Consider the following 6,000-nt stretch of genomic DNA (forward strand, 5'->3'; position numbering starts at 1 on the left):
CTAGTCGAGGAAATATGTTTCTCTTCGGGGTAGAGGTGGGTAGTCATTTGTTACCCCGATTGAGGGCAGGGGCGGAGGTGGTATACAAAGGCGGGGGCAGGGGCGGAGGTGGTATACAGAGGCGGGGGTAAGGCTGGTACTACTGTTGGAACTTGGAATGATGATAACTTGGAGGAAGAGTTGGAAAGATTTATTGACATTAAATGAGCAATAAATGAACACAAGTAAGAGCTAATATGGAGATGAATTTGAAAAGGTTCATTTAAGTCCCACATTGGAGGGAACACAAATATTAGTAGTGTATATATATTCCAACTTGAACAATTGTTGTTGGGCCCAAGGGCACCTACAATTTTATAAAGGAGTGAGGACACACCAATATGCCAAGAAGACACACACGCGCGCGCGCGCCGCCGCCGCCGTCCGTCCTTCCGGCCGGCCGGCTCGGCTCGGCTCGGCTCGGCTCGGTTCGGTTCGGTTCGGTCTACATGAATTAATTTTTTGGAACCCGAATTAATGGAAATTAATTATCATTGAATAATTAATTAATTCGGTAAAAATTAAATACTATTAAATAAGAAATTAATTAATATTTAATATTAATTAATACGAATTGGTGACGTGTCCTTAGACCAAGTCTTAACCTAGATTTTGACTAGGTTTACTTGTCCTCCAAGTCTGACCAAGTGAATAACGGTTACTTTGACTGGGCCGGTTCAACTCTCCCACTATTTTCGCCCACGATTTGGTCCATTCGGGTGGATCCTTTTGCCTATAAATACTTTTCCCTCAGTCACTTATTCTGCACTCCAGAGTTCAATTCCGAATTCTCTCCTCTCTCTCTTACTCTGCTTCATCTCAAATTGTTCTTTTCTTTTTTCGACTGGAATTAATCCAGATACTGAGACTGGTTTTTTAACCATCAGAAAGGTGTATCATTTAGAACGATTCATCACACGTGCAAGTGTGAATCGTATTGAAACGAGCTGTTTTATCCTGGAGGCGTCGTGGGTATTTACGAGCTGCTTTGCATAAATCTGGCAGTACCGCGAAACGTCTTAAAGAAAGCGTACCGATCCGCGACTCAGCCGATAATTTCCTCTGTGGCATTATTTTATTAAACCGAAAAACAACAATTTTAAGACGATTCTGTAACTGCCATGTCGACTGAGGAAACTATCGGTAATACTGCGGCCGCTTCTGCGAATGACAAACCATTCAAGTTTGAGGGATCCAATTTCAAACGTTGGCAATCTAAGATGAAGTTTTTCCTAACTCTGAAAAAGGTTGCTCACGTTCTGACTGAGGACATCCCAATTGTTCCTTCTGGATCAATCGAGATAACTAATGGTAAGTCAACTGCTGAATCTGACGGAACCTCCAAAAAGGACGGAGCTTCCAAAACGTCTGATGGAGACTCTGCTGCAAAAGAAAAAGCCGCAGCAGATGACTTACAGCTCCGAAAAGAAATTGCCCTATGGCAAGAAAATGATTACCTATGCAAACATCACATTCTGAACAGTCTTGCTGATGACCTATATGATTACTATAGTAATCACAAGACTGCTAAACAGGTTTGGGAAGCTCTCCAAAAGAAGTATGACACCGAAGAAGCTGGTGCAAAGAAATATGCTGTGAGCCGCTACTTGAATTACAAGATGGTGGATGAAAAGTCTGTGGAAGCTCAAAGCCACGAGCTTCAGAAAATTGCTCATGAAATCATTACTGAAGGTATGCCCCTCGATGAACAATTTCAAATTGCTGTAATAATTGACAAACTGCCCCCCGGTTGGAAAGATTTCAAAAATGTCCTTCGACACAAAACAAAAGAATTTTCAATCGAGAGTCTGATTACTCGCCTCCGAATTGAAGAGGAAGCTCGGAGACAAGATCAGAAAGATGAAGTCTTAGTTGTTTCGAACAACAAAAAGAAATTCGGTGCGGTTCTGAAGCCTACTGGCAAACCATTAAAGAATCAGAACCGCAATGCTGTGAACCGAATTAAGAATGGGAATCCCTCTAGGGCCCCATCTGCTCCATTTGCTAGGCAGCAACCACCACAACAGAGAAATGACGCTCCAGTTTTCACTTGCTACAATTGTGGAAAACCGGGTCATATGGCAAGGAAATGTAAGAGCAGGCCTAAACCTGTTGCTGGATCAAATGCTCAAATTAATATGACTGATGAGCCATTTGTTGCTATGATCACTGAAATCAACATGGTTGGTGGAAGTGATGGCTGGTGGATAGACACTGGTGCCTCTCGCCATGTCTGCTATGACCGTGCTATGTTCAAGACATACACTATTGCTGAAGATAAGAAAGTGCTGTTGGGAGATGCTCACACCACTAATGTTGCTGGAATTGGAGATGTTGAGCTGAAATTCACCTCAGGAAAGACTTTGATCTTGAAGGACGTCATGCACGTTCCTGAAATTAGGAAGAATCTTGTTTCTGGTTTTCTTTTAAATAAGGCAGGGTTTAGTCAAACTATAGGGGCAGATTTGTACACCATCACTAAGAATGGTATTTTTGTTGGGAAAGGGTACGCCGCTGATGGCATGTTTAAGTTGAATGTTGATTTTAATAAAGTTTCTCCTTCCGTTTACTCTTTGTGTGATTTTAATATTTGGCATGCTAGACTTTGTCACGTTAATAAGCGAATTATTTCTAATGCAAGCGACTTAGGTTTAATTCCTAAATTAAATGTGAATGATACTAATAAATGTGAATATTGTAGTCAAGCTAAAATAACTAAGACCTCACATAAATCAATAATTAAAGGATCTAATCCCCTAGATCTTATACATTCTGATATATGTGAATTAGATGGAACCTTAACTAGAAATAGTAAACGTTATTTTATCACTTTTATTGACGATTGTTCTGATTATACTTATGTATACTTAATGAAAAATAAAAGTGAAGCGCTTGACATGTTTAAGATGTATGTGACTGAAATTGAGAATCAATTTAGTAAGAAGATTAAGAGACTTCGTAGTGATAGGGGAACTGAATACGATTCTGGGTTATTTAATGAATTTTATATTAAGCATGGAATTGTACATGAAACGACTGCTCCATACTCTCCTGAAATGAATGGTAAAGCAGAGAGAAAGAATAGAACTTTTACTGAACTTGTTGTTGCAATTATGATGAATTCTGGTGCTGCACCTCACTGGTGGGGGGAAATTTTATTGACTGTTTGCTATGTCCTGAATAGAATACCCAAGTCAAAAAGTAAGATCTCACCTTATGAGATATTAAAGAAAAGACAACCAAACTTGTCTTATTTGAGAACTTGGGGCTGTCTGGCCTATGTCAGAATTCCGGATCCGAAACGAGTTAAACTCGCTAGTAGAGCATACGAATGTGTATTCATTGGTTATGCAGCAAACAGTAAGGCATATAGGTTTTATGACCTAAATGCAAAAGTGATCATAGAATCGAATGATGTTGATTTCTATGAAGACAAATTTCCCTTCAAATCAAGAAATAGTGGGGGCACTCAATCGAGTCACATTCCTGTGATAAGAAGCACAGAAAGCAACAACAAGGTAGAAACAGAACTTCGACGAAGTAAACGAGTAAGAGTCTCTAAAGATTATGGGCCTGACTATGCGGCTTATAATGTAGAAGAAGATCCAATAAATTTTCAAGAAGCTTTGTCATCGCTAGATGCAGACTTATGGCAGGAAGCCATTAATGATGAGATAGATTCTCTTGAGTCTAACAAGACCTGGCACTTAGTAGACTTGCCTCCTGGATGCAAACCAATTGGTTGTAAATGGGTTTTGAAAAAGAAACTAAAACCTGATGGAACTATTGATAAATACAAGGCTCGTCTTGTAGCCAAGGGTTTTAGACAAAGAGAAAATGTAGATTTCTTTGATACTTACTCTCCAGTCACTAGAATTACATCCATTAGGGTACTTATATCAATCGCTGCTATCTATAATTTGATAGTACACCAAATGGATGTAAAAACAGCTTTTCTAAACGGTGACTTAGAAGAAGAAATCTATATGGAACAACCTGAAGGTTTTGTGATCCATGGACAAGAGAACAAGGTCTGTAAGTTAGATAAATCCTTGTATGGATTAAAACAAGCTCCTAAGCAATGGCATGAAAAGTTTGATAACCTAATGATATCGAATGGGTACAAAGTGAATGAAAGTGACAAATGCGTTTATTACAAATCTGAGAATCGCATTTGCACTATCATCTGTCTATACGTAGACGACCTACTCATATTTGGATCAAACATTCATGCCGTTAACGCTATGAAATCATTGTTGTGCAACAACTTTGATATGAAAGACCTCGGAGAAGCGAGTGTGATTCTTGGCATCAAGATCACAAAATCTGAACGAGGAATTTCTTTGGATCAATCACACTACGTGGAAAAGATCTTAAAGAAATATAACTATTTTGAATGTAAACCATCAAGTACACCATATGATCCAAGTATGAAACTGTTTAAGAACACTGGTGAAAGTGTCAGACAGGCAGAATATGCAAGCATCATTGGCAGTCTTAGGTATGCCACTGATTGTACTAGACCAGACATTGCATATGTTGTAGGATTGTTGTGTAGGTTTACAAGTAGACCGAGTAATGAGCATTGGCGAGCTATTGAGCGAGTCATGCGGTACCTTAAAAAGACAATGAACCTCGGTCTACATTATCAGAGATTTCCTGCAGTACTTGAAGGATACAGTGATGCAGATTGGAATACTTTATCAGATGATTCCAAAGCTACTAGTGGCTATGTATTCAACATAGCCGGAGGAGCTGTATCTTGGAAATCAAAGAAACAGACTATCCTGGCTCAGTCCACGATGGAGTCTGAAATGATAGCATTAGCAAATGCTAGTGAAGAAGCAAGTTGGTTAAGATGCTTGCTAGCTGAGATTCCTTTGTGGGAAAAACCTATGCCAGCTGTGTTGATCCACTGCGATAGTACCGCGGCTATTGCAAAAATAGAGAACCGTTATTATAATGGTAAAAGACGTCAAATTAGAAGAAAGCACAGCACTATTAGAGACTGTATCTCTAAAGGAGCTGTGAGAGTGGATCATGTACGCACTGATGAAAATTTAGCAGATCCTTTGACGAAAGGATTAGCTAGAGAGAAAGTCTATAATACATCATATAAGATGGGACTAATGCCTATAGGAATGTGAGTCGCTCATGATGGTAACCCGACCTAATTGACTGGAGATCCCAAGAAATAGGTTCAATGGGTAATAACAAGTTGTGAGTGATATGAGACGATCATGCTAAACTAAATAAAAGAAGCATGAATCCTGAAGTGATAAGAGGATGAGATAATAGAAACTCTTAATGAAATCTATACTCTATATGAGGGGGTACCTAGGCTACAGGAGTACTCTTGATAGACTCACCTATGTGATTGTGGAACTGAGGCCGGTTCCTATGGAACTTCGAGGCAGGATTCCTAGAGCCTTCACTAAACCGGGATACACGTGCAGGGCCATTAAAAGCATGGGCTATTAAGAATACACCTTAAGAAAAGGTTATGTGCAGGTCTGATGTCTGAGATAGAGTTCAAGACAATAGTGTCACTCTTGTTGAATCGGAATCTTACTTGCTACGCAAAGGTTCAAGTCGTAGACACCTTTGTTTATGCATAATCTTAGAAACGTTTAACGTACTTCTAAAATCACCTTTTAAATTCAAGTGGGGGATTGTTGGAACTTGGAATGATGATAACTTGGAGGAAGAGTTGGAAAGATTTATTGACATTAAATGAGCAATAAATGAACACAAGTAAGAGCTAATATGGAGATGAATTTGAAAAGGTTCATTTAAGTCCCACATTGGAGGGAACACAAATATTAGTAGTGTATATATATTCCAACTTGAACAATTGTTGTTGGGCCCAAGGGCACCTACAATTTTATAAAGGAGTGAGGACACACCAATATGCCAAGAAGACACACACGCGCGCGCGCGCCGCCGCCGCCGTCCGTCCGT

Source organism: Vicia villosa, linkage group LG5, assembly GCF_029867415.1.
Source record: "Vicia villosa cultivar HV-30 ecotype Madison, WI linkage group LG5, Vvil1.0, whole genome shotgun sequence".
Taxonomy (NCBI): Eukaryota; Viridiplantae; Streptophyta; class Magnoliopsida; order Fabales; family Fabaceae; genus Vicia; species Vicia villosa.